Below are 14,770 nucleotides of genomic sequence, written 5' to 3' on the forward strand. Positions count from 1 at the left end.
TCAACTTTGCTTTGCGCCCAAATCTCAAAACTTTCTTCCAAGGCGAGAGATTCATAAATACTTTATCTCCCACTTGAAATTCGATTTCTTTTCTTTTCAAATCAACATAAGATTTCTTCCGATCAGAGGCTATCTTTAGATTGCCCTGAATAATCTTTACTTTCTCATTCATTTCTTTAATCAACTCCTGCCCCAATTAGGTCTCAGTATTTTAGTTCAAACCAATTTAATGATGTTTGACACTTTCTCCCATACAAAGCTTCATACATAGCCATCTTAATACTCTATTGGTAACTATTATTATACACAAATTCCGCTAAAGGAAAATACCTTTCCCATAATCCTTTAAACTCAATCACACATGCCCTTAGCATATCCTCAAGTATCTAGATAGCTTGCTCGGACTTCCCATATGTCTGCGGATGAAAAACTGTAATGAAGTTTAATCGAGTACCCAATGCCTCATACAACGACTTCTAGAATCTTGAAGTAAACATTGGGTCTCGATTGAACACTATTGAAATAGGCACTCCATGCAGTCTGACTATCTCATTTATATATAACTCTACAAACTTATCCATTGAGTAATATACTCGAGCTGAAATAAAATGAGCTGTCTTAGTCAATCTATCTACAATTATCCATATGGAATCCTTTTTACCTGGTGATACAGGTAGCCCTGAAACAAAAGCCATGGTAACTCGCTCCCACTTCCACTCAGGAATTGATATTGGTTGAAGAAATCCGGAGGGTACTTGATGCCTAACTTTCACTTGCTGACATATCAAACATTTTGACACAAATTCTGATACAACTCTTTTTATACCAGGCCACCAATAACGACTTTTTAAATCTTGATATAACTTATTCCCGCCTGGATGCATCGTCAAAGGGCTATAATGTGCCTCGTAAAGAATATATTTCCTTCAATTAATCATTATCAAGAATACAAAGTCTTCCCCGATAATGTAAACATCCATCGACTCTTAATTCGAAGTCTTTGGTCCCATTCCTTTCGACTTGTGATATTCTTGCCAAACATTTCTCATCTTGACCTTGCAGCTCTTTTACCCGATCCAAAAATATCAACTTTAGCTTAAGCTCATCAATTAAGGTACCAACTTCCTTTAGTGACATATGCGCATCCAAAGCTCGTAGAGAGGCAAAAATCTTTCGGCTCCATGCATCCGCTACCACATTCACCTTTCCGGGATGATAATCGATAATTAGATCATAATCCTTTAAAAGCTCGATCCATCTTCTTTGCCTCAAGTTCAGTTATTTTTAAGTCAACAAGTACTTTAGACTCTTGTGATCCGTATAAATATGGTACCGCTCACCATACAGATAATGAAACCAGATTTTCAATACAAACACCATCGCTACCAATTTTAAATCGTGCATCAGATAATGTTTTTCATGATTCTTCAACTGTCTCAAGGCATAAGCAAAAAATTTTCCCTCTTGCATCAGAACACACCCTAGTCCATTATGGGATGCATCACTGAAAACAACATATTCTTCACCTGACTCAGGTTGTACTAGCACGGGGGCCTCTGTTACTATTCTCTTGAGCCTTTCAAAACTTTCTTGACATTTCTCTATCCAGACAAACGATATATCCTTTCGTAACAACTTAGTTAGTGACAACGCTAATATTGAGAAGTCCCTCACAAATCGTCTATAATAACAGGCAAGTCCCAAGAAACTCTGAACTTTAGAAACTTTCTTTAGGGGTTGCCAGTCCACTATAGCTGGATGTTTCTTGGATCTACTCTTATACCTTCAGTGGAGACTATGTGAGCAAGGAAAGCAACTTCAGCTAACAAAAATTCAAACTTTTGCAATTTGGCATACAACTTCTTCTCGCAAAGTGTCTGAAGAACAACTCGAAGATGAGCATCATGTTCATCTCTAGACTTGGAATATACCAAAATATCATCTATAAATACCACCACAAATTGATCCAAGTAAGGTTGAAACACTCGGTTAATCAAGTCCATGAATCCTGCAGGTGCATTAGTCAAACCAAAAGGCATCACTACAAATTCATAGTGCCCATACCGAGTCTAAAAAGCTATATTTGAAATATCATCCTCTTTTATCTTTAAATGATGGTACCCCGACTTTATATCTATCTTAGAAAACACTGCTGCTCTTTTCAATTAATCAAACAAATTATCAATCCTTGGAAGAGGATACTTGTTCTTTATGGTTACTTTATTTAACTGACGATAATCGATACATAATCACATAGACCCGTCCTTCTTTTTCACAAATAGCACATATGCTCCCCAAGGAGAAACACTGGGTCTTACAAATCCCTTATCGAGTAACTCTTGCAGTTAGGCTTTTAATTATCTAAATTCAGTCAGAGCCATCATATATGGAGCCATAGAAACATGTTCAACACCTGGGTAAACCTCAATCTTAAATTCTACCTCACGATCTGGGTGTAATCCCGGTAACTCCTCGAGAAAAATGTTCGTAAATTCTCTAACCATGGGAATATCATTTACTCTAACTTCCAGTATTCGAGTTTCTATCATATTGGCTAGAAAATCTATACATCCATTTGACATCATTTTCCTTGCAGTCATAGCTGATATCACATTTGATGGTGATTTTTCTTTTTCGCCGATCACTACGATTTTGAACCTTCTGCATCTTTTAGAAGCAAGATTTTCTTAAGACAATCAACCCATCCATAATGTGAAGATATACAATCCATGCCTAAAATGATTTGAAATTCATTAAAGGGTAACCACATCAAGTTTTCCGGGAATACAATCCCTTGGATCTTTATATGGCATTTTCTACATACTTGAGTTACTCTCGCAGTGTGACCCATAGTGTTTATTGCTATCATCTCACTAACAATTGGTTCTAAAGAAATTCCTCTAGCTCTAACCAATTTTGTACTGATGTATGAGTGTGTAGAACCAGGATCAATTAAAACAAATACATGCTCCTCAAAAAGATGGAAAATACTTGTTATGATTTCAGGGTCATCTCTATCCTCATTAGTCTTAATATAGTAAATTATAGCGACTCATCGAGTCTATTGTCTCTGCATTAAATCCAATTGTCCCCTGGATCAACCCCTTCCTCTGTTTCTATTTGAGGCTGCCACCGATATTTTAGATTGCGCTGAATTGTCCCCAGATTTCTTAGGACAGTTTCGAGCAAAGTGACCAGTCTCGCCACATTGGAAACAAGCTCCATTGTGCAACTTTCCACATGTTTAACACAAAATTATTTCCCCATATGCTCTGCCCAAGCTAGCAGAAAAAGACTAAGATTGTCTATTTTTCTGTAAAGCTGCTGCAGAATTATCTTGATCAGTATATCTGGAACTCGAGCCCTTTCTTCTTTTAACATGATGGGGCGTGGAAGGCATTCTCACTCTTTTCCCTATCTGAAAACTATGCTCTACAGCTAAATTCTCCTCCTGAGCTCTTTCAATAGCTTTGGCTCGGTTTATGACTTCTTGTAAACTCAAAAAATTGAAAGCCAACATCATCCCTTTTAACTTTGGCCTTAAACCCTCATTAAACCAATCATGTCTTACTTTATCATTTAGAATAACTTTAGTAGCAAAACGACTCAACTTGTTGTACTCAGCCTCGAACTCATGTATGACTCGATCACCTTGCTTTAGATTAAGGAACTTTAACATCATTGCCCGTCTGAACTGTTCACCCACATACTTGTTCTTGAATTCTTCCAGGAAGAATTGCCAGATCACTTGCTCCGGTGGTGCATACATTATAGTATTTGACCACCATACCCGAGCTAATCCTCTAAGTAAAGATACGAGTCCACCCAACTTTTTTGGATCTGAACACTGCAAACTTTCTAGCATTATTATAACATCATTTAGCCATAAGTCGACCTCCATATGACCCTCCCTCTCTTCTCCCCGAAACTCTGGAGCTCCCAAGCTCTTCATCTCTTTTGAGATCAATATTCTCGGTGCTGGAGGAGAAGAGGGAGGTTGAAATCGAGTCAGTATGGCATCAAGGGCTTGCATGAAAGTCCCAAACTCAAGCACCAAAATCCCTGGACGTACAGGTGCACTAGCATTTTCAGGGGGAGAGGCTCTACATTATTAGCCTCATAACTTTCACTACCTGTTCGTTCTTGCATCTCTTGTTCCCCAGCTCTTCGTGAATTCGAAGATTTTAACATTTATTATGAAATACATAATAATAACATTACAATTAGTAAGAAATGTAATCAATTTTACTCTAATGACACCATACCAATAACATTAACAATCTTTATGGCATATAATCCATTTTCTATTTTAAAAATAAAACCAGTTTCGGCTGAGAATCGGCTAAACCTGGCTCTGATACCAATAAATGTAACACCCATCTCTCATATACCTTTTAGTACATGGGGTACAGATGTCACATCACTTTATAAAACAGTTCCACATTTAAAAACCCATAAAATTTTGTTTTTTATTTCTTAAAACATAACATTTTTAATATACAACAAAACATTGATTTTATATTTTACAAAGTTCTACTTAATTAAAACTTCAGAGAAATCTTATTACTTTAATTACATGCCAAATAAATTTTCCAAAATACAAGGGACTGTCCTATTGTCACTGATGAGTCAACCTTAATTGATGATCACCGCTTCTACGACTGCACTTCTTACTCAGCTAATCTTTTCCTTTACCTACGCGTGAAATCAACACACATTAAATAGGTATTTAGTGAGACATAAAATTGTAAGGAAGCAATAATGTATACTTAAGCATATTATAGTCATTTGATTTCAAACTCATACGTATCATCTATAAGGATTAGACAAGTCCTTATTATTGAACCAAACTTCTTTCATACTATTATCATAAACATCATTAGTATGTCCAACATACCATTCTTTCTTGTACATTTTTTTCTTTAGTAATTTATTCGTAAATTTTAGTTATGGCATCCTTTGAGGCATTAATGCATCTTTTCATGCATTTTAGTTATGGCATCATTTCATGCCTTAATGCATCCTTTCATGCATTTTAGTTAGGGCATCCTTTCATGCATTTTAGTTATGGAATCCTTTCATACCTTAATGCATCCTTCCATGCATTTTTATTATGGCATCATTTCATGCCTTACTGCATCCTTTCATGCATTTTAGTTATGTCGTCCTTTCATGCCTTAATGCATCCTTTCATGCATTTTAGTTATGACATCCTTTCATGCCTTAATGCATCATTTCATGCATTTTAGTTATTTCATCCTTTCATGCCTTAATGATAACATATTAATTACTATAAACATACATTAACTTAAAACGTTCTAATTTGAATAATTGCAAATTTATTCATTTCGAATAATTACAATAAATGTACTCACCTGATAATCCCCGCTAGTAAGGTGTAGCTTCCCTTTTTTCTTGCTAGATTCAGGAGCTTGATTACGATCTACACAAGCATCCATTATGTATACATAACATACCAATGTTTGTATACTCCTTAACATTATACTTTAATAATATTCAAAAGTACCATTATTTCAATTTCTATAACAATTTCAAACTATCTTGTAGTTCCAAACTCAATAGTATCGGTACTACTACTCTGGTATCGATACTTCTATATTATGGTACCGATACCCCCTTTCAGTATCGGTACCATTTCTATATTCTATGTTGGCATGGTATCGATACCTTTCTCTCAGTATCGATACTATTATACTATGGTATCGATACCCTTTTCAGTATCGATACCATTTTGACATTCCCGAGCTAGTCAGGTAGAGTCATCTCGTAACTGCTTAAATTCACTCATGTGCCAAGGCTACCATTTATTTAAGTGGGTTTCCAGGTAATGCTGTCGCATAGAGGAGTGTTCATCTACAGTTATGTCGAGGCATTTATTTACAATTCAACAAAATTCAAAACGCTAATGAGTTCAACTTAATCTTTTCAATCATTTTATTCCATGTCACACAAAAGTTCTATCCTACAAATTTTCTAAGTGCCTTAAGCATAAAAAACATACTTTCGTATTAACAGGATCACAAAGAATCAAGTCCTAAGGTTAGTTCTACCCTTCTAAACAGTCATGTACAATAATTCTGGCTTAGGCAATAAAAATCTTCTTTCATCATTGGGCATCCTTAATTCATTCCAAGCAACTATCCTAACCATAACTCATGCCATGACAAATATATTTCTACTAATCATTTTCAATACAATTAACTAAGTGTGAAACATAACACCTCCCCCAAACTTGAGGGATGTATTGTCTTCAATGCATGAAAATTAAAGCAAGTTAAATTACTCTAAAATGTTATGTAAATGCAAATGTGAATAGGTACCTTATTGTGGTGGGTTAATTCTGCTGGACGATCGGGTTTGGCATCGTTTGAGAGGAGGGGCTGATAGATCCAGTTTTGTATGAGGGTTGTTGTGATTGAGGTGAATCCCTATCGAAATTAGTGGCTAAATTTTTTATTAGGGTTTTCCTTCCTTCTATGTGTGAGCCTTAACCCTAAGCTGCCATGTGCCAAACGATTACTAAAGAGACAATATTATAGAATAAAATAAAGATAAATAACTCGTGCATAATAAAATTAAAAATAATTATTTATTTACATAATGAAAGATATTTTTCTTGTGCAAAGAAATTTGTTTAGGGAAAATAAACAAACTCTTGGGCATCGTGCAGTAGCAACTCCGATTTGTCACGCATGATTGGTGCGCCATTGTATGCCTTCATTCTTTGACCATTCACCTTAAAAGTTGTCCCATTGTCCAAGTTCATGATTTATATTGCACTGTGGCTATGCACTTGATGCTCTACGAAAGGCCCTGACCATCTGGATTTCAGCTTGCTTGGAAACAACTTGAGCCTTGAGTTGTAAAACAATACTTGTCGAGCCTTGAGTTGATCTTCTACTTGGTTCTCGGTACCCTTCCTATCTTTTCGTTTCCCGAGAACTGCCCCTACTGTGTAGTCATTTGCATCGTACATCATCTCAAAAGGGGCATCCTAGTCAGGTGGAACAACAATTGGTGCCGAGGTAAGTTTTTTCTACATATTCATGAACGTGTTGAGACATTCATCATTGAACACGAACGACTGGTTTTGCTGCAACAAAAGACATAAAAGCTTTGAAATCTTTGAACATTCTTTGATGAAACGCCTATAGAATCCCGCATACCTAGGAAATTTCTTATGCCCTTCACAGTGGTAGATGGAGTCATATTCTCAATCATCTCCACCTTGGCTTTATCAACCTCAATTCGGCAGCGAGAAATTTTATGTTCCAACACAATTCCTTTTGTCACCATAAAGTGACATTTCTCCCAGTTAAGCACAAGGTTGGACTCCTCACATCGCTTCAGCACTTTAAATAAATTACTGAGGCATCAGTCAAAGTCATCGTTTGAGATGAAAAAATGATCCATGAATATTTCCTAGAAGTTCTCCATTATGTCTTAGAAAATGGTTATCATATACATCTAAAAAGTTGTCAGGGCATTGCATAATCCGAACGACATCCTCCTAAAGGCATATGTTCCATACAAGCATGTTAAGATGGTATTCTCCTAATCTTTGGGTGCTATGAAAATCTGATTATACCCAACATATCTATCGAGAAAATAATAAAATTCCTTTCCCGCCAAACGATCAATCATTTAATCGATGAAAGGGAGGGGAAATGGTCCTTCTTCATCGTCTTGTTTAGTTTTCGATAGTGCATACAAATCCTCCAACCTGTGATGGTTATCATTGTTAAAAGCTCATTATTCTCGTTCTTTACCATGGTCACACTACCCTTCTTTGGCACGCATTGAACTGGGTTGACCCAAGAGCTATAGGATATAGGATAGATCACCCCAACATATAGCCATTTGATGATTTCCTTCATCACCACTTTATTCATTATCAGGTTAAGTCTTTTTTAGGGTTCCACATAATTTTCGTGGAAATCATCTAACTGGATCTTGTGCATGCATATTATAGGGCTGATTCCCTTCAAGTCTGTCATAGTCTACCCGAGAGCTTTTTTATGTTGTGACAAAACATTCAACAAACTACCATCTTGCTCGGGGGTTAGACTAGCAACAATTATAATTGGGAAAGTAGCATCACTACCTAGGTAAGCATGTTTCAAATGTGATGGCAAAGGTGTATGTTCCAAGATAGGTGCATGCTGGAGCTAAGGTTTTAGAGGAATGAGTTTATTGAAATCAAGGGGTTCGAATCTCATACCTGGTCTAGCTTGAAGTAAGCTAGACTGTTCCACAACCAATGAATAATCCTAGGACTCTGTATTTTCTTTATCTTCAGTATGTCTGTCATTTTCCTCAATCAAATTTTTTTTACCTAGATAAATATTTTTGTATGCCTCATTTTGAGAAAATTTTCCTAGGTCAAAATTATTGTATCCCTTGGCTGTAAAATATCACTATGATGGAAAAAAATCACATTCCTTCATCTAAAATATTATCTTGGCAACGAGTATCATACTCATATAAATGTAAAAATTTACCTTGGCCAAAATTTTTTGTTCCAGCTTCTTCCATTGACTCCATGTCTCCAATGCAATGTCATTCTTCTGAATCATTAATATATTTAAGAGTGTTGAAGACATTGATTGTAACACTTTGATCAGCCACCCTCATCATGAACTCTCCCTTTTCACAATCTATTAGGATACACCCATTAGCTAAGAAGGGACGTCCAAGAATAATAGGTGTATTTTCGCCGGCCTCACAGTCTAAAATGATGAAGTCTACTAGAAAAACAAAATTTTCCACTTTCACAATGACATCTTCAATTTTACCCTTAAGACGAACATGTGATTGGTCAGCTAATTGCAAAATCACGATGGTTGGTCGATCTTTACCCATTCCAAGCTTAAAAAATATAGACTTGGGCATCAGATTTACGTTGGATCCCAAGTCACATAGGGATCTTCCAACAGAATTTTCACCGATGGAACATGGTATAAGAAAGCTGCCAAGATCTCTTTGTTTCGGCGGAAGTTTACTTAGTTCAGAATAATATTCTTTCGTTGTGGCAACATTTTCTAGTCTTTCCATCTCTATTTTTCGTGACAATATCCTTCAAGAATTTGGCATAGGAAGTCGTCTCATCAATGGTTTCGAGCAGTGGAACATTGATATACAACTTATCAAGGACGTCAAAAAACCTTTTGAACTGGACCTCGTCGTTATGCTTCTTCAACCATTGAGGGAAGGGTGGTGGGCGCCTGACTTCATCTGTTGAAGGTGGGGGTGAAACTTTTGCCTTGGCAATAAATTTTCCACTATCAGTAGGGTGACTTGTTAAACCCTCGTCCTTTTCCTTCTCCTCATACAAATCTTCTTGTTCAGCATGTTCAACTTGACCTTCAGGTTCTTCATATGTCATGCCTTGGCGAGAAATTTCTTGCTTCTTCCTCCCATACTTATCACCAAGATTAATCTGGGTGCCACTTCTCAGCATAAGTGCAATGCATTGCTCCTTTCCATACGGCTTAGTGACCTCAGTATCATTAGGGAGGCTTCCTTGCGGGTATAATGTAATGTCGTGGCAATTTGGCCCACTTTGGTTCTCCAACACTCTTAAAGATGAGCTATGGCTTTGCAACATATTGCCTTGGTTCTTGATTGTTGACGAGTGTTCAAGCATAAAGGTCTTTGTTGAGGCCATGAAATATTTTGTTGATGCCATAAATTCTTATAATGAAGCTTTAAGGGAATTAGAATTTGAAAAAGATACTGAACCTTTGTTAATATTTTACCACGACATCTGTTGATGCTGATAATTTGAAGGTTCAAAAACATTTTGATGTGGTCTATTAAAGTTGCCTGCATGGTTGTTGTTGTTCCCTTGATTACTCCAAGAGAAAATTTGAATGTTTTTGCCATCTAGGATTATAGGTATTAGAGTAGGGTTGTTGTTGCTTCTATTAAAATTGCGCACGAAATTGATGGACTCCTGATTTTATGGGCACTCACTCTCTCATGATGGTTGTTGAAACAAATAATGCATACTAATGTAGTTGCCTTGACTTCTTTCACCTCACTGGAATGCTGCAGATTTTTCAACATATTTGTTATGGCATAAAGTTGGGAAGAAACTGAATCCTTACCATCAACTTCATATGCCCTAGATACATTCCTTCCAGTTCCAAGACTTGTATATGGGAATTAAAAATCATTGTTGGCTATCCTATCAAGGACATCAAAAGCTTTCTTGGGTGATTTGTCAAGAAGAGTACTATTCGTCGAGGCATCCAACATCATACGAGTGGGTGCGTTGACTCCATTACAGAACATCACAACTTGAGTCCAGTCGTGGAATCCATGGTTGGTGCACTTACGAAGCAAACTTTTATATCTGTCCCAACACTCATACATATATTCAGCATCACCTTGGAGAAAACTTGCAATGTCATTGTGGAGCTAGGTGTTCATATTGGGTGGATTATATCGAAGTAGAAAAATTTTGCACAAGTTAACCCAAGATTCCATTAAGCTGGATGAGACTCCACTCAACCAAGCTCTTGCTCGATCACGTAAAAAGTAGGGGAACAATTTTTGATTCAGCACATCCTCGTGCATACCTTGTTACCTAAACGGACCACACACTTCAAGGAAAACACACACATGCTGTCTAGAGTATTTATTAGGCAAGCAACCAATTTGACCGATATAATTAAGCATGTTAAATATCATCGGTTTGAGTTCAAAATATACTACCTAAATTTTTAGTGCCACGATTCTAGTGTTGAGATCATCGAGAATGGGGTTTAAATGATCTTTTATAGCTCTTGGTCTTAGCATATTTATGGGAACATTATTTTCCACGACATCGGGATTTTCCTGATCTTCCATAGGGTTATCAGCCTGATATGGTAGTTGATTCATATTGCCTCTGGCATGCTGAGCATGTTGCCTTCTCTGAACAATTGCTCAATCTCAGGTTTGATGGGTATTAATGGTTCGTCATCAGATCTTGTGGTCATGCAATGACAAAAACCTACAAAAGAAAATAAGAAAAATAAACACATAAAACTAACTAACTAAAATATGTGACAAGAAAATAAAAGTGCTATGGAAAAATTATCAAAATTCCTCTAGTTGCCAATCCCTGAAAACAATGCCAAAAACTTGATCGCGTGTATAAGTTTGTGTTGTGGCATGTAATTCTATGTAAGTATACATAATCGAAGCAAGTAATATAGTAGTAAGTGAGTTATCGTCTCTACGGGGATTGGTGGGAATTTTTTATGATTGTTATATCTAGAACTAGGTGTCACTAACTAGTCCTAAGATTATTGTCTAATGGTATTCACAAAGGAAAAACAAGTAGTAGAAAATAGATGGAAAAAGGTTCGGCCAAGGCAAGAAAAATTATAAATTAAAGTGAGCAGAAAATTTTTTTCGTGGCGAGAAAAATATGCGAAGGTAAACAAATAAAAGTTGTCAAGCAAAGAAAAAATGTTTAGTTCAATATATTCTGAAAAACGCACATAATTAGACCTCTAACAGAGCACTTGGGTTGGATTTACTACGGCAAGAAATTATTCTATGTCTAGGATGATTTAGTATGCTATGACTATGCCACCCGACATGATTTACTAGAGTGTTTCTAGAACTTTTGTTACGACAATACTACCCAGCGTGAACTGTAGCCTTTGGATTGTCAAACTTTTGCTGCGATAATACCCTTCAGCGTAAAATGTAGCTCTAGCCTATCTACTCAAGCATTTACCCTTCTTAGTTGAATGAAACTCTCTCCTTATCCCTAAGGCAGATTAGAACCTCACCATCTCATATTAGTTTCCTTGTTCATGTAAATCTAACCTAACTCTTTTGAATATTAGGTATCAACTCCTAGAAAAATGGCAATCTTTCAAAAGCACTTAGAGTGCCAAGGAAAAAGATTAAAACAGTGAACAAAACAACATTAAATAAAAACGCATTTAATCATTTATTAACAATCGAATAAAGTATCATTCAAGCTTTTCCAACTCCAAATAAAATAGTTTATGGTGTGGCAAACATCATCCCAAAAATAATATTTAAATACAAGCACTTAACTGATATGTAAATGAAGAACAAGAGGGAAAAAAACTCCTAGAACAGAGCTCTACCGTGACATCAGACCACCACCATGATTGCTCCAGTGGCTAGCTTCTCTCGAAAGCTTAGATGTTGCTCCAGTGAAGCCTAGCTATGGAGGGCACCAAGGACAGTCGAGTGGGGGACGGCGAAAAAGGATGTACTGTAGTCGTATTTCTCCAAGCCTCACTTTTAGGGTATTTTCTCTCATTTTTCCTTTAGGTTGGTATGATGAGATATTTATAGTGGGAATTTCTTGGGTTTAGTTTTCTTAGAAATTCCCTAAATACCCTTGGTTTCATTCCCATTTTGTGAATAATACGGTAGTTGTTAGTGGTTCCAAATTCCTTAGCAGAGGCATGGTTTCACGTGAGGTGTATTGGACAGCTGGCCATGTGACGTCAGTAGTTTCATCTTGTGCTACGTTAGACTTGTGAGATAAAAACTTGCATTGGCAAGAAAATTTGTTCTTCACTGTCGTCGTCTTCTATTCCATTGGCCTTAGCAAATTAATTTGTCTCGAAAAATAAATTATTCCTCAATCATTTCCTGCATCATCACAACCAACAAACAACTCCTCTCCTCAACAACATCAATTTAGTCAAATAAACTTTGCCTCGATAAAACTTATCCACCACATGCAAATATGCCCTAAATGCAAATATATGCAGCTAAAATACTATGTCAATGGCTTTCAAACAATCATTAAGTTAAGTAAAAAGACCTAAAATATAGTCTTTTTACGGAGTTATCAATACTCCTTTGAGTATCGGTTTGCTTACTGGAATCTGAACACAATTGAAGACCCAAGGCAGTATTGGTATTGCCATGAGAGTATCGATACCTCTCTTACCTTTGGTATTGATACTGGAAGAACAATATCAATTCTGTTTATGCGGTATCAATACTGTAAGAATAGTATCATTACTACTAACCCAAAAAAAATATGATCAAATTTTTGCTTAATGGATTTTGAATTATTGTTGAAAAAACTTTGAATAAATTCAATCAAGTCTAAAAACATTTTGCCCTTAAAATTGTTATATCAAAATAAGTTCAACAGAACGGTCATTTCTTCAAAGGGATCGATCTTTTTTCCCAAAAATTTGTAATTTTATTTTAAGGACCAAATGCTAAATATGCATGAATGTAAACGTAAAACATCAAATGCTGGACATTTTCATTATTGATCGAATTAGTCTATAATTTTATAACTAAAGTCCAAATCAAGTCACACAACCATACAATGCCTCTAAAAGTTCTAAACATGCATATTTTTAATTTTGCTACATTTAATCATTACATTCTCAAAAATCAACATATATGATCAATTAAGAGCAAGAAGAACATGATTTCACATCAATAATAATAATAATACACATTTAAGGCCAAAATTATCAACATAATCATATTAGGCCATGAACATACAACTCATTGTAACACTCATTTCCCATATACGCCCCCGCACACGAGTCATATATGTCACATTACTTTTTAAAACATTATTGTACTTGAAAACTAGTAAAATATTTTTTTATAAAATTATTTGATATTATAATATTTAAAATGTCCATTCATTAACTGCTAATATATAAATAGCATTTTGAAACCCATCATATACTAACTTAAGTTCGAATATAATATAATACAACAAACCAAATGCCATATGTCCTATCAGAGCATCATATAATATCTAAGTACATGCGACCAGTAATATCAAAATTAACTTCTAGAGATGTCATATTGTTACTGATGATGCACTCCTTAACAGATGATATCAGTTGTATTCCTCACTCCGATCGTACGCTATACGCGTTAAAATCATCACACGCTATGTATTCACTTAGTGATGCATAATATAATAAATGAGGCATATTAAAACATAAGTATTTCATAAAAGATTAAAATATGAGTTTAATCGTATAAAATATATTAACGAATAAAACTGACTTGATAGGCCAATTTTTCATCAAATAACTTGCGAAACAATATTTTGTATGGCTATTATACTTATCAATCAATATATTCTAAAATATCCATTCAAATCCCAACATATGACAAATGTGAATACAATATACACAATAAGCACATAAGTACCGCAATAATGTATAGGTACTGTGGTACACAACAACACTATACTAACCATTTCCTGAGTAATCTCGAAAAACTACCATACTTGCACACAAAGTGCCATAGTACACAAAGTATTAATTCAAGTACACAAAGTATTGGTACGAAAATGCAATAATGCATTAAATAAAATCGATAGATATCCGTCACACATCAAGTATGCCAATTACATACATAATGCTACAATACACAAAGCACTACTACAATACCACCTTATTTATGGTATTACTATTGTACTTATGACTCTCCATGTACATACAATAGGCTTTAAAATCCAAATCGCAGGTTAAACATTTATTACAAACCATCAATGAATAATAATTTGTGTGAGACACATCCATCCGTTTTAGGGCAATTCATACCCTAAAATCATTCATAAAATTTTTATAAACTTTATGAAAATATTTTAAAATATGTTAAAATATATTTAAATAAAAATACTCGAGGTTGACTCATCGCAAGTCGTCCTCATATCATATAAGTGCATAATAAATGCACTCACCTGATATGCCTCACTATTATGCCTTGCTCTCAA

This window comes from Hibiscus syriacus, unplaced genomic scaffold (genome assembly GCF_006381635.1).
Source record: "Hibiscus syriacus cultivar Baekdansim isolate YM2019G1 unplaced genomic scaffold, ASM638163v2 tig00110683_pilon, whole genome shotgun sequence".
Taxonomy (NCBI): Eukaryota; Viridiplantae; Streptophyta; class Magnoliopsida; order Malvales; family Malvaceae; genus Hibiscus; species Hibiscus syriacus.